Source organism: Schistocerca nitens, chromosome 9 (genome assembly GCF_023898315.1).
Source record: "Schistocerca nitens isolate TAMUIC-IGC-003100 chromosome 9, iqSchNite1.1, whole genome shotgun sequence".
NCBI classification, from domain to species: Eukaryota; Metazoa; Arthropoda; class Insecta; order Orthoptera; family Acrididae; genus Schistocerca; species Schistocerca nitens.
The window spans coordinates 166,488,165-166,515,908 of record NC_064622.1 but is presented as its reverse complement, the minus strand read 5'-3'; the positions used below and the strand labels follow the sequence as shown (position 1 = coordinate 166,515,908).

The window sequence follows — 27,744 nt, the reverse complement described above, 5'->3', positions numbered from 1 at the left end:
TGAAATTTCAGTGGATGACCCGGGAGCAGCTGCTCGCATTCATTTTATCAACTTGACAAACCTGTCTAAGGACATTTGATTATGCTGTTTTCTTTTAATCCCTTGCCTGTTTATGTGCCTTTTATAGTGTTGTCCTTTTTAGTTGCTGTTTTAACATTGTGCCTCGCAGTGCATTCATAATTGTCTGGGCGCTAATGACCACTGTAGTTGTGCGCCCTAAAAACCAAGAAAAAACTGCCCTCTTAACCATTGGGGCTGTCCGCCCTCACTTCTAAGCTGGAGAAGCGTAAAACTTCTTTGGCTGCTCTCGCTAGGAAGAGATCCCTTGGGTCACTCCCTTCCCAGGACTCTGTTAGTGGCAAAGATGACACCCACCAGTGGCTGAAGAGCCCTAAAGCAGCTGGTCGCAGGGCTTCACGCTCATCCTCAGTCCCGGAGACTGAATCAGTGAAGTCCTCCCAGCCAGGGAAACCCAAGGAACAGAGAGAGAAATTCAAAAAGGTCTCCAAGACCAAGGGAATTACGGTGGCACCCACACCAACACTACCTCCAAGCTCTGCATCTGCCGATGAGATGGAGATTTTGGTGTCCGCTGAGAATCTAGATCTCTCCGGACCCTCAGATAAAATGGATATAGACTGCTCAGGCAAAAAGTCGGTGGCAGCAGGTGACCCTGAGGTGTAAACTGCCTCATTGAATGTTCCATGGGTTCCCAGTCTCATAATGGCATCCTCCTCCAGTGGAATTGCGGCGGTTTTTTCCACTGCCTGGCTGAGCTGCGGCAACTGTTAAGCTTTACACCTGCTTTCTACATTGCCCTTCAGGAAACCCAGTTCCCGGCAATGCGGACCCCTGCTCTCTGCGGCTGTAAGGGATACTACAGGAAATATAGTGACTGTATTGAGTGTCCGGTGGAGTTTGCGTTATGTCCTAAACTCTGTCTATTGTGAAACTCTGCCCCTTCAAACCCCTCTTGAAGCTATGGCTGTCAGAATAAGGAAGACACAGGAAATTAGTGTCTGCAATGTATATCTTCATCCAGATGGTGTAGTATCCCTGAATGTATTAACTGCACTGATTAATCAACTCCCTAAACCGTTCCTTCTTTTAGGAGATTTTAATGCCCATAACCCCTTGTGGGGTGGCACCGTGCTTACTGGCTGAGGCAGAGATGTCTAAACTTTACTGTCTCAGTTCGACCTCTGCCTCTTAAACACTGCAGCCACTACACATTTCAGTGTGGCTTGAGGTAGTTACTCGGCCATTGATTTATCAATTTGGAGCCCAGGACTCTCCCTTCTATCCACCGAAGAGCACATTGCGACCTGTGTGTCACTGCACTGGCATCAGGCCCACGGACGCCTGCCCAGATGGGCTTTAAAGAAGGTGGTCTGGGGAACTTTCATCTCTGCTTTCACCATAGAATCTCCCCCACACTGGAAAATCGATGTGATGGTTGAGCAAGTGACTATAACAATCGTTTCTGTGGCAGATAACACGATCCCTCACTCTTTAGGGTGCCCCCGGTGAAAGAGTCCCTTGGTGGTAGCCGGAAGTCGCTGAAGCAAAGGAGCATCGGCGAGTTCTGCAGCGGCATCCTTCCCTGGAGCACCTCATAGCCTTTAAATGGCTCTGTGCTCGTGTTCGCCAGTTTATCAAATTATGGCAGCAGGAGTGCTGGGAGAGATAAGTCTCGACGATTGGGTTCCCTAGGTCACCTTCCTAAGTCTGGGCAAAGATCAAACATATTTTCGGGTACCAGATCCCAACAGGTGTTCCCGGTGTTAACATAAATGGCATGTTATCTACCAATACAAACGCCGTTGCTTGGCCCTTTGTTGAGCACTGTGCTCGAGCCTCTGCATCCGAGAATTACCCCCCCAGCCTTTCGCACTGTCGGCGGCTGGAAGGGAAAGTCCTCTCGTTCACTACATGCCACAGTGAATCCTGTAACGCCTGATTTACAGAGTGGAAGCTCCTCAGTGGCTTTGCACATTGCCCCAGCACAGCTCCTGGACCAGGCTGGATCCACAGTCAGATTATTAAAAATCTCACATCTGACTAAAAGTGACATTCTCTCGTCATCTTCAAGTGGATCTGGTGCGATGGCGTCTTTCCATTGCAATGGTGGGAGAGCACAATCATTCCAGTGCTCAAACCCGGTAAAAACCCACTTGATGTGGATAGCTATCAGCCTCACCAACGTTCTTCGTAAGCTGCTGGATCGTATTGAGTGTCAGCGGTTGGGCTGGACCCTGGACTCAGGTGACCTGCTGGTTCCATGTCAGGGTGGCTTCCACCAGGGTCACTCCACTACTGATAATTTTGTGTCCCTAGAGTCTGTCATCCGAACAGCCTTTTCCAGACGCCAACACCTGGTTGCCGTCTTCTTTTTATTTACAAAAACTCTCCATGGCCAACTCCTGATTTTTTAAATCTAGAATTTCCTGTCGCTTCATCCTCTCTGTGTCCAAGTTGGTGCCTCCAATAGTCGTCGTCCCCCCCCCCCCCCCCCCCCCCCCCAATATCCAGCAGAATGGGGTCCCTCTCTCTTTTTAGTGGCCATTAATGGTCTAGCAGCAGCTGTAGGGCCGTTCGTCTCACCTTCTGTGTATGCAAATGACTTCTGCATTTCATACTGCTCCACCAGTACTAGTGTTGCTGAGCGGTGCCTACAGGAATCCACCCACAAGGTGCAGTCATGGGCTCTACCCCGCAGTTTCCAGTTTTCGGTCGCAAAGTAATGTGTTATGCACTTCTGTCGGTGTAATACCATTCATCTGGAACAGAACTTCATCTTAATGACGATCCACTCACTGTAGTGGAGACATATTGATTCTTAGGACTGGTTTTCAATGCCAGATTGACTCTGCTTCCTCATTTTAAATAGCTAAGCGGAAGTGCTGGCAGCACCTCAACGCCCTCTGCCGCCTGAGCAACATCAACTGGGGTGTAGATCACTCAATGCTGTGACAGCTCCCGTGTTCAATCCTGCCTGGACTGTGGGAGTCTGGTTAATGGTTCGGCCGCACCCGCAGTGTTGCGTTTGCTTGACCCAGTGCACCACTATGGCGTTCACCTAACGACAGGAGCTTTTAGGAAGAGTCCAGTGACCAGTGTCCTTGTGGAAGCCGGAGTGCCTCCATTGCAGGTTAGGAGTGCACAACTGCTGGTCAGTTACGTAGCACACGTTCGTAGTTCTTCTGCACATCCAAATCACCGTCTCCGTTTCCACCCCTGGCGGTTCACCCCCCGCATAGGCGGCCCAGGTCAGGGTTTCCAATTGCAGTTCGTGTCCGATCCCTTCTGTCTGATCTGGAGTCCTTGCCTTTACCACCTATACTTGAGGTCCAGTCACATACACCTCCATGGTGTACACATAGGCTGCGGCTTCGCCTGGACCTTTCATATGGCACTAAGGACACAGTTAACCCTGTGGCTCTCCGCTGCCCCTTCTTCTCGATTGTTGACAAGTCAGCTTCGTGTATTTCCATGGAGAAATTATTGAACAGCATTCCTTGCTCGGTGCCTGCATCGTTTTCACTGCCGAGCTGGTGGCTATATCTCGTGCTCCTGAGCACATCCGTTCATGCCCTGGGGAGGCATTTCTTCTGTGCACTGACTCCTTGAGCAGCCTACAAGCTGTCGACCATTGCTACCCTCATCATCCTTTGATTGTGACCATCCAGGAATCAGTCTATGCCCTGGAACAGTCCAGTTGTTCAGTGGTGTTTGTATGTACCTTAGCTCACGCCGGAATCCCAGGCATCGAACTTACAGACTGGCTGGCCAAACAGGCTATGCGGAAACCGCTTTATGGAGATTGGCTTCTCTGCAACTGACGTGTGTTCAGTATTATGCCGCAAGGTTTTGCGACTGTGGGAGACGAAATGGCATAGCCTCAGCATGCACAACAAACTGCATTCCATTAAGGAGACTATGAACGTGTGGCAGTCCTCCATGCGGGCTTCTCGCAGGGACTCTGTGGTTCTGTGCTGGCTCCGCATTGGCCACGCGTGGGTGGCACACAGCTACCTCCTGCGCCGTGATGACCCACCTCAGTGTCATTGTGACGCCTGGCTGACAGTGGCCCATATCTTGGTGAGCTGTCCTTTGGCTGCCCTGCAATGTACTCTTCAGTTACTGGACTTGTTGCCATAAATTTTAACTGACAACACCTCATTGGCTGATTTAGTTTTATGTTTTATACGTGACAGTGGGCTTTATCATTCTATATATGTTTTAGCGCATGTCCTTTGTCCCTTTGTGTTCTCCACTTTTAGGGTGGATGTTTTAATGTGTCACAGAGTGGTTGGCTTTCCCTTACTATTCTCATGGTTGGTCAGCCACAGTCATATGTTCTCTTGTTTTGTGCTGTATGTCTCCTTTCTTTTCTTCTTTCCATTTTGTAATTATTTTACTGGGAACAAGGGACTGAAGACCTCGCAGTTTGGTTCCTTCCCCCCCTCCCCTTTTAAACCAACCAGCCAACCGTGTGAGTTTGCGCTGTGTTACACTTTAATGTAACGCATTACTTACAAATTTCTATTTAATAGTGTGTGCTTAGATTAATATGGATTGACAAGATAAATTCTAGTTTCCAACACAAGTATGTACCAGCACTCTAAGTTTTGACTTCACACTTAGTTCTTGTTTTTAGATATTAAAGTTTAGTCAGGTACTTCTGTGCAGTTTCAGTTTCAAATTAGTCTGTAGAAAATATACCTGTAATCCCAGTACAGCGTGCATACGTATTCCTTGATTCACAGTGAAGTAGGCGTATCTGGTATTGTGGTTTTGATTGTAGTTTCTGGTATGCAATTTTCATTGAGTATTCTCTCATGATCTATTATGTGATGCATAAGAGGAAATTAAAATGGATACTTGAAATTAACTGAACAGTTGAAATTAGACAACAGTGTGGAATGATACATTCAGTTTTAAATTGACAGTATCTGAGCAAAGTAGTAGGCCATTTTAGTTGGTCAGTTAACCCAAATATATGGGGAAAAATCAGATTTATAAAAGCAAAATATGTCATATCAACAAAACTTACACTTCTTGAAAAACAATGCTTGCTTTGCTAACGACATCAAAACTGTCAAATCAGAGACTTAAAGTGAGTCACAAGAAGAAACACACAAATCTAATGTGACTATGAATGTATTTAAATTCACTTCACAGCTGCTCAATTGCCACGTTGTGCATATGTATAACTGTTGGAGATTGCTGCTCGAACAAACTTTGTAGCTTTATTTAAATAATTTTCTGACTAACAGATTGCAGTGGTAGGTGGCAGTGTTTCCATAGATGACTGGTAGGTTGCCTCGGCTGTTAGAGTAATTGAAATGTCAATCATGAAGTATTTTAATAGAAGTTTAAATGGTTACTCTATACACTTCATCAAAAAGTTGTTGCAGTTGGCTGGAAAATAATCGTGAAAAAGGTTTCCCCAAATTTGACTTAAACTTGCGTGGAAATTTTTGAGTAACGTGGACTAGAATTATTGCCAGTATGTTCAGTACAAAAAGTGATGCATCGAATATAAACATTCCCCGTATTGCTGCTGCTACTATCCAATTTTAAACATTGTAGCCCATCACCTAATTCCTCTTAATCCCCTCCCTCCCTTAAGCAGAAGTCTTGTACAGTTTAATTTCATTGCATAAGGAACATCTGTGAAAAATTTCATTTACCTTGAGATGATAAAGTGGGGACCACTGGATCATTTGTAACAGATGTCAATTTTTAAAAATTAAAGTAATGAGTCATGTCACTGAGAAGGCAAGAATGAAGTCTTTGAAAACACGCTGATGTGGTTCAACGCAATTGGGATTATCACAATCTGTCAAAAGATTGGAAGTTCTGTAAAAGCTATATAAATAGTCCACTTTGAACAATGAAGCAAGTAAAAAAATTTAAGGTTTTGGGAGTGCAGGCAGATCATGAGTGTATTTAAAAAAACTAGAAAATAATGTGTTCTGCACATTTTCATTCGTAAGCGTGCGTGTGTGTGCGAGCTGTTTTAATGTTAGTGTTTTACATTAATTTATTATTAACACTGTAATACAATAATATTTAAAGGTGTTGCATAATTTCACTTTTCAAATGTACATATTTGACTTTCTTCCCACATCCCAGAGATCTCTCGCTCCTGGAATCTGTACAGTGTAACTAATATACTGTGGTAGGAAAACCCTTCAGGTAACTCACACTAGATAGCCGAATTGTTTTGATTTTCATCCATCATAAGCTATGTTATTGAAAAGTGTGCAACTGTGTCAGTAATGATTTAAATAATAAATCTAATGTACTAGTTCAGACCCAGTAATGAGTATTTGCTTTAATTGTGTTGTACTGTCTTGTTTATTGTGTCTTTTATCATTACACGAGTCTGTTTTTACTTCTTTTTCAGATTTCACATTGAATCATTATCCAAAAGTTATTAAGGCACACTTTTCCTGAAGGCGCGTGGATATTTCTATGATTGCAGAAAATTTTACAACTTCAGTAATATAAAATATTACAGATGAACTTTTAATACTAAAATATGTCTGTAAAGGACATAGTTCACTCTTTTTTATATAATTTGTGTATTTCATGATTGAGTGGCTTTTGTGTAACGGCCACACTTGAAACCATTTGTTACCAGAATATGAAATAGTAGAAAAAACAAAAATGTAATATAGCGTATAAATAAGATGCAGCATACCTTCACTTTTTAATATTGATGATAGAAACAATATTTTGATATTAATGACATCTTATCTAGAGAGATTGTAATATATTTGCCATGATAAATACAGCTGTACTGGCCTGAGTTTTAAGTTTTAATCCAACTAACTTGTTTTGTAAGCATATGTTAAGCACAATGTAAATTTTTTAAAAAATATTTTGTTGTGAGAATTCCCCCTCGAGAAATTGAAAAGTAACTTGTGGAACTTTATATGTAAGCATATGTATTTTACAATATTTCACTTGTTTACATTTGAATGGAATGGTTGAGTAGCGTGTGTATATGGCTCAAGGGAGGGGGGGACCTGCCTTGTTTGTTGCTGAACTGTTATCTTAATTCTATGTCAACATGCTTGTTTCTTGTGATGTATTTTTTTTTTTTCTTTAGACAATAAATTACATTGTCTGCGCGCATTTACCACTTCACTATTTATGTACAAAAGGTAAATAAACTACTGTCACTGATGTCTGTTGGAGTGGTACTTAACATTGTAGCACATGTTAAGATGCGTCCACGCAATGCATTTCTTTTTCAGCTTTGGACATGTGCGTATATTTCAAACAGCATAACTACACATGGTCATTTGTAATTTCCTCTAATGGATGCCATGCATAAAAGCCCATTGCTTTCCATGTTCGGTAAGAATCTGATGAACAGTTAGGCAATGAGAGACAGCTGGGACCTGTGTGTTTCATTGTGCGTCGTGTTGAATATATGCTTTATGGTGATTTATGTGCAATTGATTCCAAAGAAGTGCCTTGAAATTTATAAATGGTTACAGATAGAGAAGTCATATGGAATGCCATTTGTAAAGATCGTTAAAATAAAAGTTTGATGTAATTCCTTGAGAATCAAGTATTAAATTTAAAAAGGAAGTCGTATCATTGTAAAGAATGACATCGGTCACAAAGTAGGAAAAATAGAAGCAGCAGACCACACATTTGAGAAAAGTGCACATGAAAACTATGGACTAATATTCAATATTATGGCAACTTAACAGGACAGCAGTTGAGTGTGACATCTGAACAAAAGAGAAAAGGTGGGATAAATGGAGCTCCTCAGGAAAGTAGTAGAAATTTAAATGAAGGAAATTTAACAATGCAAAAAAATACAGAATTGGAAAACACATCCTCCATTTCAGTGGATAGTAGGGTTTATGATATTACAGATTTGTTGAGTACAAAGATGTTGATCTGTATGTAATCTCTTTTGGTTGAAGTTGTGGAAACAACTTTTTTATAAAATAAAATGCAAATTACATTTTGACTTGAATTTACCTGCCAGAGTGACTAAGATCTTCCCATCAGTATTTCTCAGTTTCAGGGTTGATTACTGAAACTTTGTTTTTCAAATGCAAAATAAACAATGTTGCCAGCTAACAAAATGTCATTGCTAGCCACTTTGCTGCAATTTCCCAAGCAAAATATTAAAAATTTTTATGTAACTTACTTCTGAAATTTGCTGACGGTTTCTTATACCTCTATTATTGAGGTGATGTTTTACCTGTAGTTTCATTAGTGTTTTCTTTTTTTGCATTTCATCACTATAAACACAGCACAAGTTGCTGAGCATAGAAATGGATGCATAGCAGACTGACCAATTTTTATGCCTGGGCTTTTGCTCCAGGTTCCCATGCACACGTGGAAAGGGGCATTGTGTGGACATAATTTCAGATGTTCTTCCCATACAGATTGAATTGCAAAAAGCAATTATTACTTGCTACTTATTAACACCTTCATAATCTTGACATTCAACTAATATATATACATAATAGAGGGAAACATTCCACGCAGGAAAAATACATCCAAAAACAAAGATGATGTGACCCACTGAACGAAAGTGCCGGCAGGCCGACAGACACACAAACATACACACAAAATTCAAGCTTTCGCAACAAACGGTTGCTTCATCAGGAAAGAGGGAAAGACGAAAGGATGTGGGTTTTAAGGGAGAGGGTAAGGAGTCATTACAATCCTGGGAGCGGAAAGACTTACCTTAGGGGGAAGGAGGACAGGTATACACTCCCAGGCATAAAAATTGGTCAAAAAACACACACACACACTCTCTCTCTCTCTCTCTCTCTCTCTTTGCCTTTACAAATGTCTGCTTGTGTCTGTGTGTGTGTGTGTGTGTGTGTGTGTGTGTGTGTGTGTTTGTGTTTGTTTTTTATGCCTGGGAGTGTATACCTGTCCTTTTTCCCCCTAAGGTAAGTCTTTCCACTCCCGGGATTGGAATGACTCCTTACCCTCTCCCTTAAAACCCACATCCTTTCGTCTTTCCTGATGAAGCAACAGTTTGTAGCGAAAGCTTGAATTTTGTGTGTATGTTTGTGTGTCTGCCGGCGCTTTCGTTCGGTGGGTCACATCATCTTTGTTTTTGGATGTATTTTTCCCGCGTGGAATGTTTCCCTCTATTATATATATATATATATTAGTTGAATGTCAAGATTATGAGTGTATACCTGTCCTTTTTTTCCCCCTAAGGGAAGTCTTTCCGCTCCCGGAATTGGAAAGACTCCTTACCCTATCCCTTAAAACCCACATCCTTTCGTCTTTCCCTCTTTCCTGATGAAGCAACCGTTTGTTGCGAAAGCTTGAATTTCGTGTGTATGTTTGTGTGTCTATCGACCTGCCAGCACTTTCGTTCGGTAAGTCACATCATCTTTGTTTTTAGATATATTTTTCCCATGTGGAATGCACACTTAACTTTCTTCAAAACTGCTGTGTAGCTTGTTATGAAACCAGAACAAAATTTGAACTAACAATACGACATAATAAGAAATGTAAAAAGAAATACAGGGAAAACAGATAATGTTATATCTTCAATTTTTGTCTTAGTTGTGTTCATCTTCACTGAGGCAGGGGCAACCAGTAATGCCTGACAGAGCCCCTAATTCTGGGAGTTCCAACATTGCACTGGCACTGAGTAAATCTTTTACAAGTTAGGCTGAAGTGTAACAACAAGCATTCAGATTTTCTTTTTGACTAGAACAATTGAACCATATACTTTGTGTGGATTTTATCTCTCATCATTCACCGAAATGAAGGCACACCCTACCCAAGATCCTTCTAAACCCTCCTAAAGTGACGTTCCATCACCTACCAAATACTGCAACATCCTAGCCCATCCCTATGCCACCTCCGATCCCGTGTGTGTCTCAGGGTAGACCAAGGTGCAGTAACTACCTAATACATCCACCCAGCACTTTCTACACCAGGCTTCCCATCCTATCAGAGGCCAGGCCATCTACAAAATTAGCATGTCAAATACCAGCTCTACTGCAAACGATGCACAGCTTTTTGTCACAATGACTATCAGCCAGCTGTTTACTGGAATGAATGGCCACCACTAAATTCTTACCATGAACAAGTGACCACCCTGTGGCGTAGTGTCCAGCTGACCGCAACATGCTCAATTTCAATGGCTGCATGTGCTCACGTCTTACTCTAGCTCAAAAAGGGATTGCTCTGATAGCCAGCAAGTTTCCTTTCTTTATTTGTGTGCCCATCAACAACTCAATATGTCCGCTTTATAGTGAGTGGTCACTTTTAATCCAAAAGTATTTACACTCTTTAAGAACTTTCCTGCAACAAATATTGAATCACAATTTTTTGTAAAAATTCTAGAAATAAATATTTGATCTTACACACTCTTGTAATAAAATTTAATGTGTAATACCAACTTCAGAGGTGTTACGTATGACCTGTTGTTAGTTCCCTGCAACTGAGTCAGAAATAGTGACATTAAATAAAGTTGCTTTTCCTTGTGTCAACACAATGTTGGAATTACACAAAGGTCAATAATTTATATATGAGGGGCGTTTGCAAAGTCCAAAAGATGGTACCACTGGCACGTATCGAGGTCATGTTTAGTTAGTTGCATCTTTGGGAAGAACACACACAGTTTCAGCCCCATTTGTCTATTTCTTTGTGTTTGGCATTCGTGTGAACCAAGGAAGTCGAGTGATTGTCAAAAAATGGACAAAAAAGAATTTCGTGTGGTGATAAACATTACTTTATGAAAGGCAGAGACTAAAGAGAAGCTTGATAAACATTAGTGACCCTGCACATTCGATCGGAACAGTTTATAAGTGGTTTCAAAATTTTCCAAGTGGCCATATGGTCACAAGTGATGCTGAATGTTCTGGATGCCCTGTGGAGGTTAAGACTCCAGAAATCATTGCTGAAATCCATGATACGGTGATGGATGACAGAAGAGTTACGGTGCGCGAGATTGCTAGTGCTGTGGGCATCTCTAATGAACGGGTACACTATATTTTGCATAAACATTTGGGCATGAGAAAACTATCCGCAAGATGGGTTCCGCGATTGCTCATGCTTGACCAAAAACGGAAGTGTGTGAAGTGCTGCAAGGATTGTTTGCAGCTGTTCAGGAAGAATCTGTAGGACTTTGAGCTTCGTTTCGTCACTGTGGATGAAACATGGATGCATTACCATACTCCTGAGACCAAACAACATTCTAAACAATGGGTTACCAAGGGAGAATCTGCGCCAAAAAAGGCGATCCTTCCTTCGGCCGGAAAGGTTGTGGTGAATGTCTTTTGGGATTCGCAAGGGACAATCCTCATCAACTATCTGGAAAAGGGTAAAACTATTACAGGTGTGTATTATTAATCATTATTGGACTGTTTGAAAACTGAGCTGCAAGAAAAATGCCGGCGATTGGACGACAATGCACAAGCACACACCTCAGCAATTGTGGTCGCAAAATTATTGGAAATAGGATTCCAACTCGTTTCACCCCCCCCCCCCCCCCCCCCCTGTTCGCCAGACTTGGCTCCCTCAGACTACTATTTGTTCCCCAATTTGAAGAAATGGCTGGCAGGAGAAAGATTTTATTCAAATGAGGTGATTGCAGCAACTAATAGCTATTTTGCAGACTTGGCCAATTCCTATTATTTGGAAGGGATCAACAAATTAGAACAGCATTGGACAAAGTGTGTGTGTCTAAAAGGACACTATGTCGAAAAATAAAGGTTTACCCCAAACGCATAAGTAGTTTTTATTTTTGCAGGCTTTTCAGACGCCCTCATATATTTGAGTTGCTGAGAACCACAAGGGCCTAAGGCACACTGTCAGAGTTCACATTTGAGTATCGGAAACCAATTAGACAGGTTCTCATGGATGTTCAAATACACAGTGTGGGTGTGCAGCACAGATAAATCTGATTCATCATAAGATGGCAGAAGCATGAATAAAGGCTACAATTGATATTGATGTGATGTAGTCACGTTTCTCAGTGCCTCAATTGGTTTCCAGAGGGCTTATACCTGGATGTTTCATTGCAGGACTGCTATCACTCAGTGTGCACGTGCATGCATGCGGGTGGGCGAATGGGTGGTTGGTCTCAGCTGATGGTTACCACAGCTACATACTGACAATACTCTTAGTAGGCAATGTAACTTTTGCTTCCTTATGAGAACATTGATTATAGGCTAGCTGGGAAAGTGCTTAGTGTCTGTCAAAATCCTGCATAATTAATTCAACACCGTATTAGTGGCTCAAATGGCTCTGAGCACTATGGGACTCAACTGCTGAGGTCATTAGTCCCCTAGAACTTAGAACTAGTTAAACCTAACTAACCTAAGGACATCACAAACATCCATGCCCGAGGCAGGATTCGAACCTGCGACCGTAGTGGTCTTGCGGTTCCAGACTGCAGCGCCTTTAACCGCACGGCCACTTTGGCCGGCCCGTATTAGTGGGACGCATGTAAATGCACGTAGTAAGAAACACTACCTCTGAATGCCTATATTAAGCTGTCAAAGATATTTTAAAAATCTTTCCAAGTGTATTAGGATACTCCCAGAATTTCTATTATACAGTTTGCTGTGTTCTAATCATATTAAGATACATAAAAAGCTAACAGCATATTGGTATTCCCAATGCTAAGATCCCAATCACTCACTCGGATCTGTGAATAGTGCAACTTTTACATATTGTACATGCATGAACAATTACAGATTGCCTTAATATTTGTGGTAAGCTATGCAATACTTTGAGAAGTAGTTTTAAGATGAGGCACACATAGGAAAAATTGTGCTTGATGGATACTGAAAATAAATTAATGGAAAAAAGTGAGGAGGTGCATTGAATTGACATTGACAACAGGTAATGAGAAGACTGGCTGTGTAAAAAGAAAAAAAATTAAGACTGTGGAATTAATTAGCAGTGCAATAGTGTACTTTCATGGGAAACATTTGATCAGCATGGAGATAGTTACTTGTTTGTGCAATAATAAATGGGCACATAGACTCTAGTGTTGAACTAATTTCACATTCCTATATCTGAGTGAAAAGTGGATATTGTTCCAACAAAACATCTCAGCTCATAAATGGTAGTGTGTAGTTTGCTTTAAATTCTGAAAGTGAAAATACAGAAAAATTAATTATGGATTACTTCATCAGTGTGCCAAAATCACTTTGTGTTACTTTTCTCCTAAAATAAAATTGTGCAAAATCAAAACAGTCTTGTGACGTAAGAGAAACCTTAATATAACTTTATAAGTGAAATTTTCATTACTAAGAAATGATCTTTGTACAAAACTTGAAACCCTGAAAGAAAAGAGTCTGTCATGTTATTAAAAAATAATCATGTTAAAGGACATATATGAATTTGTGTTCCCATACACTAACTGTGAAAAACTAATAAATGACATGAGCGACAATTGCTGGGGTTGGTGATGGGGCTAAGGAGATGGTGTGGAGTGGGCAGAGGGAGGGATAGCAGGACCTCTCATTCCGCAGCTGCTCACCCTGACCACGGGACCATGACGCTCTTGAGCACACATTCCCCTTGATGTTGCCTATCTTCGGCATGGACTACTCAGTTTGTATATTTTGCTAATTTTTTTCATAGTTCCACACAACTTCTTCCTGTTTTCTCGATTGATCTGTGTTCAGTTTTTCAAGGCCTATCCACTGTGCCAACTTATAACTAAATCTGAGGGGGGTGCGATGGGGAGGTTCCCTTGTGAGATATAATTCTTAAGAAAAAAAAAATTGATTCATTGCACCATTTCCAACATTTGGCCGGGGAATATTAATAAAGGTTGAACCCGAGCCAAAGGCTGAGCAGTGTCATGTGCTATCATATACCCCATGAGAACAACAGCCACTAATTGTATCTGGTGGTTTGCTTGAATTTTAGTGCGCAATGGCCTAAGTGGCTAACATCAACTCTAATTAACTCAGAAATTGTGCAGCATATCAAATGTTTTTATTGGCTAACATCAACTCCAATTAACTCAGAAATGGCACAGCATATCAAAAGTTTTTCTTAACAGTTGTTTCTCTGTGTGCACTGACCTGTAATACCCTTCCAAGTTTTACAGACTGTTTATAATCATCCTGTACTGCACTAGTAATTTCATATAAATAATTTATAATATTCTTCCGCACAGCACTGTATCGGAGAAATAATTAACAAGTAGAATGCACAGATAATTGCTGATGAAAGCCTCATGCTGGATTCCCTGATTGTGTCTGTGTGGAGAACATAGTGATCTGACCCTGGTATGCACTAAATCTAAGTTGTAACCTATTACTAGACTGATACTGGCTGTCTAGTGTTCACACCCAACAGCTAGAGCCCAAGGCTAACGTGTGGCGCAGTGTATGTCAAGACTGCGTTAGTGCTTACTTGTGATTAAACTTTATATAACTCTCAGTTACTTTGCTTGCACTCCGAAGCTAACTAACATATTATTTAGATTAGATTTACTTTCATTCCAATTGATCTGCAGTGAGTACTACTACAATTTACAATGAACACATTACTGCACTGAAATGGTGCAGAAGTTAGATTGAACTGCATATAACACACACACACACACACAAAATCTGTTGGTTCTACTGATAAATTCATCAATGGAGTAGAAGCAGTTTTAGCCAACAATAAATCCTTTGGGCTTCTCTTAAACTGAATTTCATTGGTTGTTAAGCTTTTTATGGCTGCTGGCAAGTTACTGAAAATGCGTGTTCCTGAATAATGCACACCTTTTTGTACAAGAGTAAGTGACTAAATCCTTGTGACGATTTTTCTTATTTCTAGTATTGATTTCATGAACTGGGCTGTTGGTTTGAAAAAGTGATATATTTTTAATGACAAATTTTATTAAGGAATAAATATATTGGGAAGCAGTAGTTAGTATCCGTAGTTCCCTAAACAGGAGTCTGCAGGATGTTCTTGAGTTCACATGAAATGCAACTTTTATTGCAGGTTTTTGTGCCCAGAAAACTTTAGCTTGAGTTGATGACTTACCCAAGAAATAATCCCATATGACATTATGGAGTGAAAGTAAGCATAGTATGCCAGCTTTTTCATTTCTATATATCACCTTTGTCTGACAGAATTCGCATTTCACATAGAGATTTGTTAAGATGCTTCAGCAGTTCTGTGGTGTGCTCCTCCCATTTGAATTTAATATCAAGCTGTAATCCAAAGAATTTAACATTGTCCACTACTTCTATCTGCTTGTCGTCATATGTTAGGCATATACTTGTGGAACACCCCTTCCAAATTCTGAACCGCATGTAGTTTTTTTTTTTTTTTTTTTTTTAAGTTTAGTGAGGAAGAATTGGCTAGAAACCAGTGATTAATGTCTGCAAATATTTTATTAGCTGATCTCTTTCTCTAAGACTACACTTCATTTGCTATTTATTGCAATGTTTGTATATCGGCAAACTTGGCATCTGGTAATGTTACTGATGAAAGGTCACTGATATACACTTTAAAAAGTAAGGGCCCTAAGATGGAACCTTGTGGGACCCCACACGTAATTAGTTGCCAGTTGGATGCTGCCTGATAACTTAATACATGTCTCTTTCCTAATAACACTCTTTGTTCCTTTCCAGAGATATAAGATATAAACCATTTTGATGCATTTCCTGTTACACCGTAATATTCTACTTAAAAGGATATTGTGATTTATAGAGTCAAGTGCCTTTGACAGATCACAAAATATACCAGTTGCCTGCAGTTTCTTGTCTAATGAATTAAGTACATTTTCACTGTAAGTGTAGATAGCCTTCTCAGTATCAGAACCCTTTAGAAATCCAAACTGCAACTTTGGCAGTATGTTATTTGTGATAAGATGGTTGTAAAGCCAATTGTACATTACCTTTTCTAAAATTTTTGAGCATGCTGGCAAAAGTGAAATTGGACAGAAATTTGACGCTAATTCTTTATCTCTCTTCTTAAACAGTGGTTTAACTTCAGCATATTTCAACCATTCAGGAAATATTCCACTGATAAATGACTGGTTACACAGATAGCTTAATATGTTACTTAACTCAGAATCACATTCTTTAATTGACTTTTGATACCACTAGATGTTTTTGATTTTAAAGATTTTATGATGGACGTTACTTTGCTGGGGTAGTAAGGATCAAATTCATATAATGGAAGTTACTTGAAATGTCTGGTCTGAGGTATCCCATGGCAGCATCTACAGAACCTGACAGCCCCATCTTTTCAGTAACAGTTATAAAATATGTGTTAAAAAGTTCTGCAATACTATACACATCTGTCACCAATGTATTATTTATTCTTAATGCTATTTGCTCCGCTTCATGTCTGTTTCTACCAGTCTCCTCCTTCACTATATCCCATATTGTATTTATTTTGTTATCTGATATGACTATCTTTTCCTTGTAATATATTTGCTTTGATGTCCATATTACAGACTTTAATATTTTGCAGTATTTCTTGTAATGTGCTATAGCATCAGCATCGGAACTGTTTCGGATTGACAGGTACAATTTTCTGTTTGTTTTACAAGATACCTCTATTCCTTGTGTAATCCATAGCTTCTTTGTAGACTTTGCTCTAATCTTGGTTAGTTTTGGGGGGAAAACAGTATTCAAATAAGGTAAGCACTTTATTAACAAAAGTGTTTTATTTTTCTTTCATGTCTTGAGAACTGTAAACATCACTCCAGTGACTGTCTCTGAGGAGTATCCTAAAATAATCAATTTTTGGCTTATTGATTACCCTCTTGAGTTCAGATTTTATATCCTGTTCAGTATTAACATTTAACAGAAGGAACTGCATGTCATGGCATGAAAGGCCATTGACTATTGGTTTTGTAATATAATTTTGTTCATTGGACTTTTCTATGAAGATATTATCAATGGCTGAGCAATTGGCTACCCTAGTTGGGAACTTTACTGTGGGAATTAAGTTGAATGATAGTGTTATTAACTCATATGAGTTCTTATTGGGAAAGTCTTTAAGGAAATCTACATTGAGGTCACCAGCAACCACTATTTGTTTTTGGTTGTTAAATGGGCCAGTACAGCTTCAAGGTGGTTTATGAACAGATTAAAGTTACTTGCAGGTATTCGATATACACTTATTATTATGAAGGATTTTTTTGTGAAATTCTACTTCTGTTGTACATGCTTCCATAAGCTGTTCTAGGCAAAATTTATGAATGTGTATGTTCTTAAATTTAGAGATACTGCAGGTATCAGTGTACAATAGAAGCATTACAACTGCTTGGTGTTTGCGGTGTACCTAGCTTAGTTCTGCAATGAGGGGTTGAATTACTATGCAGTCTTTAATGTTTGTATATTCCTTCACTTTTAAAAATACCAGAAGTATTAGTTCTTTGTGCCTTGCATCTGCACTGACCAGTGCTTTGTATCAACTTGCTAACCACTGCCGGGTAGGAATTCCCTGGTGCTGTCCTAGCTGGTGGTCGCACCATCACCATTGTATCCAAACAATACTTTCAAGCCCTTAAGATTTTAAGATCTTAACTTAGCTGGCTGGGCATTTTCCAGCATATGTGTAATGTAACGAGGTGGAGGTCAACATTATTGAGGAAAGGTGACTTATTGGATTGTGGAGGACCAAGAGTGGGACTTTCCATTGTTTAGTTGTAAAATCTAGTTTGAACTTTTACAGGAATGCCCTTGAGCTGCTTGTGAGTCCACAAGTAAAGGCCTTTCCTCGCAGACTTGAATATGCATGAGCAACAGTTATTTAAAACTGCAGATGCAATGACAGTACAGATAGCCTTCACTCATTTGGGTCTTAAAAATATTTTGACTGTTCTGCAGTAGGTTACAGATTGATTTTTCACTTAGTAACTTCATAACACCTCACTATTTGACTTTCATAAATGATGCCCTTCTGAGCAGATGACACAGATTGTGCGACGATCTGGGTTAAGTAACTACTATTTTGGAAGTATGACACTGTAAGCCTTGCATGTGTTAACAAATACATTTCTATCAAATTTTGCTTTTCCCCCAATGACACTTCATTTATGACTTGCAAATCTGCTGTCATAACAGCATGGTTTCTACATTGAGTTGTGCTTCCGTAGTCCTAGGATCCATTAACATTCAAACATTAAGTGGTTTCACTCCCTATTCGTCTTACAGTACTGTTTTTTGAACAATGAAGCTACAATAAAGTGTTCATTAGCAAAACTGAGCCATAAGAATTCATCCGTATTATAAAAATGCTTTAATAAAAGGAATAATTAAGTTTCAGGGTTGTGGTTGGCCTAAATAATTAGCATAGCAAGGAAGCAATATGAACACCATATATCTGAAAAATAATTCTCTTGACAGTTGTTCTATTGGATAAAAGTTTCTTAAGCAAGCTCAGATATTCAAACAATTCTAATAAGCCCTCTTTGTCCTGCTTCTGCCCTTCTGTTTCACTCTTAGCTACAATATATCAGTCATTTTCAACAAGTGTAACTCACTACTCCAATTACAAATGTGAAACTTGTTATCTTCAATAAACAAATAGTGATACACAGATAAGGCTGTCTGCTAAGGTAAGGATTGTAATGCCATTTAAATATTCGTCATGGCTGCTGCTGCAGCCAAGCTTCAGTGTTGCAATATCATTTGTTGACTGAAAATTTTACTTTCCTCATTTATGTTGTTGGATGTAGAAGAGCATTTATACACTTATGATACTGCTTTATTTTCTAAGCAATCTCCTTTGTAGACTGATTACACTTCCACAGTATTCTACCAATAAACCAGAGTCTACCACCTGCTTTGCGTATGACTGAGCCTATGTGCTTATTCCATTTCATATCCCTACAAAGTGTTACACCTAGACGTTTGTATGAGTTGGCCGATTCTAACTGTGACTAATTGATATTATAGGATACTATGTTTTTTCGTTTTGTGAAGTGCAACATTTTACATTTCTGAACGTTTGGAGCAAGTTGCCAATCTCTGCACCACTTTGAAATCTTATCAAGATCTGACTAAATATTTATGCAGCTTCTTTCAAATAGTACTTCATTATAGATAACTGCATCATCTGCAAAAAGCCTGATTTTACTATTAACATTACCTGTAAGATCATTAATATACAATATAAAAAGCAATGATCCCAACACACTTCTCTGGGGCACACCCAAAGTTACTTCTTCATCTGACAATGACTCTCCATCCAAGATAACATGCTCCCTACCTAAAAGTCTTCAGTCCAGCCACAAATTTCACCTGATACCCCATATGATCGAACTTTTGACAATAAGCATACGTGTGGTACTGAGTCAGATGAAGAAATACTGCCATGATCCAAAACTTTCAGTATCTCATGAGAAATATGCAAGTTGGGTTTCACATGATCAATGTTTACAAAATCCAAGCTGATTGGCATTGAGAATGTCATTCTGTTCAAGATACCTCGTTATGTTTGAGCTCAGAATATGTTCTAAAATTCTACAACAAATCAATGTCAAGAATATTGCACAGCACTTCTTTTATCCTTCTTGTAGGTTGAGAGGGCCTAACTCAGCCACAAATTCAGTGTAGAATCTGACAGGGATTCCTTCGGGGCCTGGAGCTTTGTTCAGTTTTAACAATTTCAGCTGTTTCTCAACACCACTGACACTAATACTTATTACATTCAGCTTTTCAGTGGCATGAAGATTAAATTGGGGCAATTGTCTTGGGTTTTCCTTTGTAAAGTGACATTTGGCAACAGAGTTAGGCATTTCAGTTTTTGCCTCGCTACCTGCAATTTCAGTGCCTGTCACATTTGCTAGGGATTGTATCCTAACTTTGGTGCCACTAACACAGCCTTTGCTTACGACCGGAATTTCTTCGGATTCTGTGAAAGATCACTTGCAGCATTCTGCTATGGTAATCATTGAAGACCTCATGCATTGCTCTCTTGACAGCCAAACACATTTCATTCAGCATCTCTCTATCTATAGCCCTACACTGTGTTTTACATCTATTATGCAGTAATCTCTGTTTCTTTAGAAGTTTCTGTACAGTGGCTGTATACAACGGAGGTTCTCTACCATTTCTGAACTCTTCTACTGGTACATATCTACCCAGTGCATGGCCAACTATTCTTTTAAACTTGAGCCAGAGTTCCTCTATGTGCTCCTGCCCCGTGCAGGAAGTTTCAAGTTCCTCATTGGGATATGACACTACTGATTTTTTATCTAGTTTACAGAAGGATATATATATTTCTACTTGTTTTAGTTGTCCTTTGTACATTGGTAATCATTGTTGCCACAACCGCATTGTGGTCACTGTTACCAGTTTTGTTGTGAACATCCTCAAAGTGGTCAGGTCTGTTTGTTGCCATTGGATCCAATATATTTCCATTATGAGTGGGGTTCCTAACTATCTGTTCTAGGTAGTTTTCATAGAAGGTACTTAGTAAAGTTACACAGGATGTCTTAATCACACCCACCAGTAACGAAACTGTAATTTTCCCAATTAAAGTCAATGCAAATATCTTACTCCGTCCGAACAGGCCTTGGAAGGCCCAACAGTACCGACCTGCCACTGTGTCATACTTAGCCCACAGGCGTCACTGGATGCGGATATGGAGGGGTATGTGGTCGGCAAACCACTCTCCAGCTGTATGTCAGTTTAGAAGACCAGAGCCGCTACTTTCAGTCAAGTAGCTCCCCAGTTTGCCTCGCAAGGGCTGAATGCACCCCACTTGCTAACAGTGCTCTGCAGTCCAGATGGTCACCCATCCAAGTGCTATCCCAGCCCCACAGTACTTAACTTCAGTGACCAGATGAGAACCGGTGTTACCACTGGTCTTTCAAAATAAACCTGCAGTACTGAATTAACACTGTTTTTACTCCTTATTATTTCCCTCTGGCATGATCTAAAATTACCCAGAGCATTACGTATAGGGAAAGTACAATGCTTTTTAAGACTGGTCTAAAGTTGCTCTAAATGGCAGTGTAATTTGTACCAGTATTAAATTTGAAATTTTACTCTAAAAGGACATATTTAGTATATATTTTAACTTTCCCAGGCACTCAGTAACTATAGATGTAAAATGTTACAATGTCTGTTGTGATGTGGAATTGATTTTTTGTGTCCAGTATTTCAAAAAAATGGAAAAAGTGCTACAAAGTTTTCCCAATTGACTGTAATAAATATTATTTTTCAGTAACTTAGTTACAAGTCTCAGTAGACCTGTTACCAGAAAGTGGCATTTAAAATGGGTTATGAAGATTTTTCTACCATAGGGATCCATAGCGTCTAAGTTTTTAAAAAAGGAATACATTGTCTTGTAGGTTGTATTGTGCTTTATTAAAGTCACACTATTAGCTAATTTCAGCCGTGAGCCAGTATCAAGCACATTTTCTATCTAATACAGGACGAAGCAAATGTGATTGATAATGGCTCGTGACAGAAATTAGCTAATAGCACGATTTCAAAAAAGCTCAATACAGCCTTCAATGGACAATGTATTCTTTTATTAAAATGCATTATCTTGTAAATGTCGTACAGGAAGTAATGAGACAACCCATTGGCCAGTCAGTTGCTGTTCTTCAGTCAAATAAAGCTGCATAAATATTCAGTCAGATCTTGAGAAGATTTCAACATGATACAAAGATTGGCAACTTGCTTTAAATGTCCAGAAATGTAAAATTGTATATTTCACAAAATGAAAAAATTTAGTTTCCTATGACTATAATATTAATGAGTCACAGCTGGAATCAACTGACTCATATAAATACCTGGGTGTAATGCTTTGTAGGGATATGAAATGGAATGATTGCATAGGCTCAGTTGTGGATAAAGCAGGTTGTAGATTTTGGTTTATTTGTAGAATACTGGGGAAGTGCAATCGATGTAGAAAGGAGATTGGTTACAGTAGATATTGAACATATGCAGAGAATGGCAGCACAAGTTGTCACAGGTGTGAGCTGTGGGAGTGTTAACTGAGATGCTGAATAAACTGAACTTTCAGTCGCTTGAAGATACACATAAACTAACCTGAGAAAGTCTGCTAACCAAGTTTCATGAACAGGCTTTAAATGATTACTCTAGGAATATACTACAACCCCCGATGTATCACTCACATAGGCACCATGAGGACAAGGTAAAATAATTACAGCATGCACAGAGGCATTCAACAATCATTTGTCACGTGCTCAATATGTGAATGGAACAGTAAGAAACCCTAATAACTGATTCAATGAGACTTACCCTCTGCCATGTAGTTCACAGTGGTTTGCAGAGTACAGATGTAGGTGAAGGTGTCTCTGCTGTCACATCAGCTGTATCAATGTCTTTTACTCACTCTCTAGGTCTGCGTTATTTCTCTTAATGCGAGACAACTGACAGACATAAGTCTCTGACAGTTATAGCAGTTACATGAATGTTTTCCCTCAGTCTCCTGGGAGGAGTGTTTTCACTTACATATTTTTCAGCCTTTTTGGTTACACTTGAACCATAACTAGGGTTGCCAACATTTTTAGAGACAGATAATGTCTCTTATTTAAAGTATTTTCAAAATTACTTATTTACTTGATTCTGAAATTTTAGTTACTTCTAGCATCACATATCAGGTTTTGATTGCTTTCGAAAGGCTGATATTGCTGCTACATTGTAAATTGTTGTTTAAGTAAATGAACAGTTACTTTTGTAATTTGAATTTATTGAAGCTCTGTCTCTGTCTTCCCACTAGTTTGTATCTGTCCCGACTGTTCTCGTTCGGTAAATTCTGAGGTGATATGTTTGGAAAACATAGGATACAATTTTTTATCTTTGTTTTGTGATTAATCACCTGCTTTTGAAGTACACTCCTGGAAATGGAAAAAAGAACACATTGACACCGGTGTGTCAGACCCACCATACTTGCTCCGGACACTGCGAGAGGGCTGTACAAGCAATGATCACACGCACGGCACAGCGGACACACCAGGAACCGCGGTGTTGGCCGTCGAATGGCGCTAGCTGCGCAGCATTTGTGCACCGCCGCCGTCAGTGTCAGCCAGTTTGCCGTGGCATACAGAGCTCCATCGCAGTCTTTAACACTGGTAGCATGCCGCGACAGCGTGGACGTGAACCGTATGTGCAGTTGACGGACTTTGAGCGAGGGCGTATAGTGGGCATGCGGGAGGCCGAGTGGACGTACCGCCGAATTGCTCAACACGTGGGGCGTGAGGTCTCCACAGTACATCAATGTTGTCGTCAGTGGTCGGCGGAAGGTGCACGTGCCCGTCGACCTGAGGCCGGACTGCAGCGACGCACGGATGCACGCCAAGACCGTAGGATCCTACGCCACTTCCCAGCAAATTAGGGACACTGTTGCTCCTGGGGTATCAGCGAGGACCATTCGCAACCGTCTCCATGAAGCTGGGCTACGGTCCCGCACACCGTTAGGCCGTCTTCCGCTCACGCCCCAACATCGTGCAGCCCGCCTCCAGTGGTGTCGCGACAGGCGTGAATGGAGGGACGAATGGAGACGTGTCGTCTTCAGCGATGAGAGTCGCTTCTGCCTTGGTGCCAATGATGGTCGTATGCGTGTTTGGCGCCGTGCAGGTGAGCGCCACAATCAGGACTGCATACGACTGAGGCACACAGGGCCAACACCCGGCATCATGGTGTGAGGAGCGATCTCCTACACTGGCCGTACACCACTGGTGATCGTCGAGGGGACACTGAATAGTGCACGGTACATCCAAACCGTCATCGAACCCATCGTTCTACCATTCCTAGACCGGCAAGGGAACTTGCTGTTCCAACAGGACAATGCACGTCCGCATGTATCCCGTGCCACCCAACGTGCTCTAGAAGGTGTAAGTCAACTACCCTGGCCAGCAAGATCTCCGGATCTGTCCCCCATTGAGCATGTTTGGGACTGGATGAAGCGTCGTCTCACGCGGTCTGCACGTCCAGCACGAACGCTGGTCCAACTGTGACGCCAGGTGGAAATGGCATGGCAAGCCGTTCCACAGGACTACATCCAGCATCTCTACGATCGTCTCCATGGGAGAATAGCAGCCTGCATTGCTACGAAAGGTGGATGTACACTGTACTAGTGCCGACATTGTGCATGCTCTGTTGCCTGTGTCTATGTGCCTGTGGTTCTGTCAGTGTGATCATGTGATGTATCTGACCCCAGGAATGTGTCAATAAAGTTTCCCCTTCCTGGGACAATGAATTCACGGTGTTCTTATTTCAATTTCCAGGAGTGTATATACTGTCCCCTGCAGAAGTTGTGATAAATATTTGTCATCATTTGTTCATTTTCTTTAATGCTGTCTCATATGGTTCGTCCTTGCAGATTTTGTACACTGCATCAAATTTATTTTGAGAATTGCCTTTTTATCCAGTCGTATGATTTCTCCCATTCTCATGCAACTGAGTGAAGTTCACTGTCAAGCAAACACACTGCATAAACACATATGTAAAACTGAACTAAAAGTTAATTATTGACATTAAATAAAAAGCAAATACCAGAACGTTAATAACAGTGGTGACAAATGATAATAGAGTGCAGTCAACAATAATGATTTAACGACACCATAACTGTCACTTACTTCCACTCAGAATTCAGTGCACCGGGGATCAGGCAAGTCCGATTGTCACTCACAGCAATCCAGAGGGATGTGGACGTGGTTACAGACTATTCACTGTGTTGTCCAGAATAGCTTTAACTGTGAAACTGAAGCAGGGTGTGTGTAAAAGTGATAGTAGTTTTCATCCTCACAAAACACTACATCTGTCACTTTTCACCGGTGATGAAATGTAGATAGATTTATGTATGTGGATGAGATTTATACATATGTAGCTTGTGGTGTAATTTTTTACACAAAATATTTACCTTCCACACAAATAAATGTCTGAACAAGCAGTTAAGGGCTAGATTTAAATGATTTTTAATTAAAGAAGATCATCACAGCTTTAGATAAAATGCATTGCAAACTGTTGTTAAAATTTGTTAGTGCAGCTTTTTTCTTCAAACAGCCCTAAGAAAACTCAGTCAACTTTCTACCCGCAAAAATACACCAGCTTCATTAGTTACGTGTTAATTGCATGTGAGACAGCTTAATCCACAGCAATATTTTAATCAGTTATGATGAAAATCAGAATTTCTCTATTCAGCACATAATTAAATTAACATATATAACACTTATTTTAAATTCGGCATATCGTCTGAGACGTCTACCTCCTTGCTTATGCGTATCCCAATTGCATATTACTGTTTTAGTTTAACCAGTAAAAGTACACTCAGAAGGATGAATGAATAGCCCAGTTGTCCAACAGAAAATTGCTGACGATTTCAATTAAAAAGAAATAATGGGTCATTTAGTCAGTAAGCAAAGCTACAACAGACTTTATCAACTGTTTACATTGTATTGCTCTATCAGAGAGGCATCTCCCTAAAGAAACAAATGAATAATAATTCACACTAAGTGAGGTGGCACAGTGGTTAGCACACTGGACTCTCATTCAGGAGGATGACGGTTCTAATCTGTGTCCAGTCATCCAGATTTAAATTTTCCGTGATTGCCCTTAATCGCTCCAGGCAAATGCTGGAATGGTTCCTTTGAAAGGGCACGGCCTATCTCCTTCCTCATCATTGAAACATTCTGAGCTTGTGCTCGATCTGTAATAACCTCAGTGTTGAGAGGACATTAATCCCAAATTGTCCTTCCTTTCCAATAATAATACTACTGTTATGTAAAACTACGACTGACTGAACCTATTGTTTTCATTCAGTTGTCCCTGTCATATACAGGCTACCGGAAAGACTGTAAAATATTGTTGTTGCAGGAGTTTTATTGTTATACATGATACCAATTCAGAGTTTCATCTTAACATGAGCCGCTCGCCATTTCGTTCCAAACTCTGCAGAGGTTCTCCCTTGGTGCTGAGAGACTGGCACTTCATTTAGAATAGCTATGTAGGTACTTAGTAAGTGGTACACTAAAGATAAGTCTCTCTGTTGGTCCATAGAACAAGAAGATAAATTACTACTACCACACACATTATTATCACACCACTGATATGGTGCCAGCAGCTGCAGCGCAGCATGTATTCTGCATCTGGTGATGGCCTGTGTTCTGGTGATGTGATCTGCACTTAGGTAAGCTGGCTTGAACTGGTGAATGGACAGTACTGTACCTACCCCTTTAATGCAAAGAGTGGGTGTTCTAATTTTGCCTAATAAGTGTATATGATCTTTGGCAGGGCAGTTGAACAAGACATAGGAAAACATGTTGTGTTGTTGCTAGATCTTTGAAAACAAAAGTAAGCTGTTTTCTGTGCCTTGCATATCTACTCAGTTGCATGGCCTCGAGTTCTGCAAGGAAATGAGTAGAGCATTGGGGGGGGGGGGGGGGGATGTTGTTTTAAAAACTCTCCCAGAAGATGCAGAGGTTCACTGTACATCAGTTCCACTGTGGAGGCCTGCAGGTCTTTTTTTTAAATTATTTTTTATTTTTTTATGCATGGTGCAATCTCATCACCACTACTGGCAGGATGTCAGTCTGCAAAACCATTGTATGGTACGTTACAGCAGCCTACAAGGAATGATGTAGGCACTGTATAATGCTGTTTATGGTGGTATGATATGGTGAAATCCTTGTCATGTATGTACAACCAGAGCATTGTTTGGAAACATTTCTTCCTTCCACTGCCAACACTGCTTAAAAATCACTTGATGACAGCCAAAATATTAAATCCAACTGCAGATGAACTCATGCACTACATTCTCGGCTGCTTGTGTTTCCAGTGGGAATGCCTCCAGTCATCTGCTGAATCTGTCAATCACCATGAGGCAGTATCACTAATTACATGTGATTAAGAGTGGTCCTATCAAATCCAGGTGGACACATGGAATTGTACTTCTGATATGTCAAAACTTCCAAGCAGAGTTTTCATTCTTGGCAGAAAACGCTGTCCAAGTCTGCTTACAGCAGTGCTTTATACAAACAACACAGTATGTTGCATTATCAGTGCCCCCATAGCATGAATTGCTGGGTGGTGAATCCATGTAGAGAGTCGAAAAGCCATCATCATAGAAGGGCAGGTATGTATGTTGCTGTCGACCTGCTGATTCACTGCAGTGTATAAACTCTTCAGTGTCTGGCAGTGGCATGCAAAGCAGTTGCCTTTCAGCATGTCCTGTCACTCATTATTTTCTGCTGCTGCCAGTTTGGCAAAATCCACAGGTGTAATGACATTTTTCGAACCATTTCCATACAAAATGTTTGTTTTATATTGCAAAGTAAAATCTTGTTAGTTGATTTGCCCTGAGGGACAGTTATATTGTGGCTGTGGTAGCATTAAAGTCAGTGGCAAACAGTCTGCATGTGTAATGAAAGCATGTGCTCCTACCATGAATGAAATGTATCTAACTGCTTCACAGCCACTATAAGTTCCATGTAAATTAATGGCCGAGAGTGATGAATCTCTCTGATCTTCTTGGAGAAAAAATCTAAAGGCTGCCAGTACCCATTCACATTCTGTTGTAGCATGGCACTTTTAGTGCAGGATGAGACATCTGAGAAAATTTAGTGGTGCATCGGCTTTTGGATGCACAAGGAGGATGGCTTGTGAGAGGCTTGTCTGGCACACTTCAAGTGCTGCCTGTAGGTCATCAGTCCAAGTGACGTGTGGAACAATGTACTTTGGGTCCAGCAAGGATCGTATGATGTGGCATCTAGGCCTCACCAGCTCAGGGTAAAAAATCACAGTACCGACACATTTCATGCACAACTTATGG

General features: G+C 40.4%; 1 protein-coding gene across 1 annotated transcript in view; it reads left to right on the top strand.

Annotated features, from left to right (window-relative positions):
• LOC126203141 (condensin-2 complex subunit H2-like) overlaps positions 1-7,587 on the top strand; it is a 34,110-nt gene extending 26,523 nt beyond the window's left edge. The window contains exon 2 of the mRNA XM_049937387.1: positions 6,416-7,587. The gene's annotated coding sequence lies outside the window, so the exon portion shown is untranslated. The remainder of the gene's footprint in view (positions 1-6,415) is intronic.
• Positions 7,588-27,744: the final 20,157 nt, after the last annotated feature.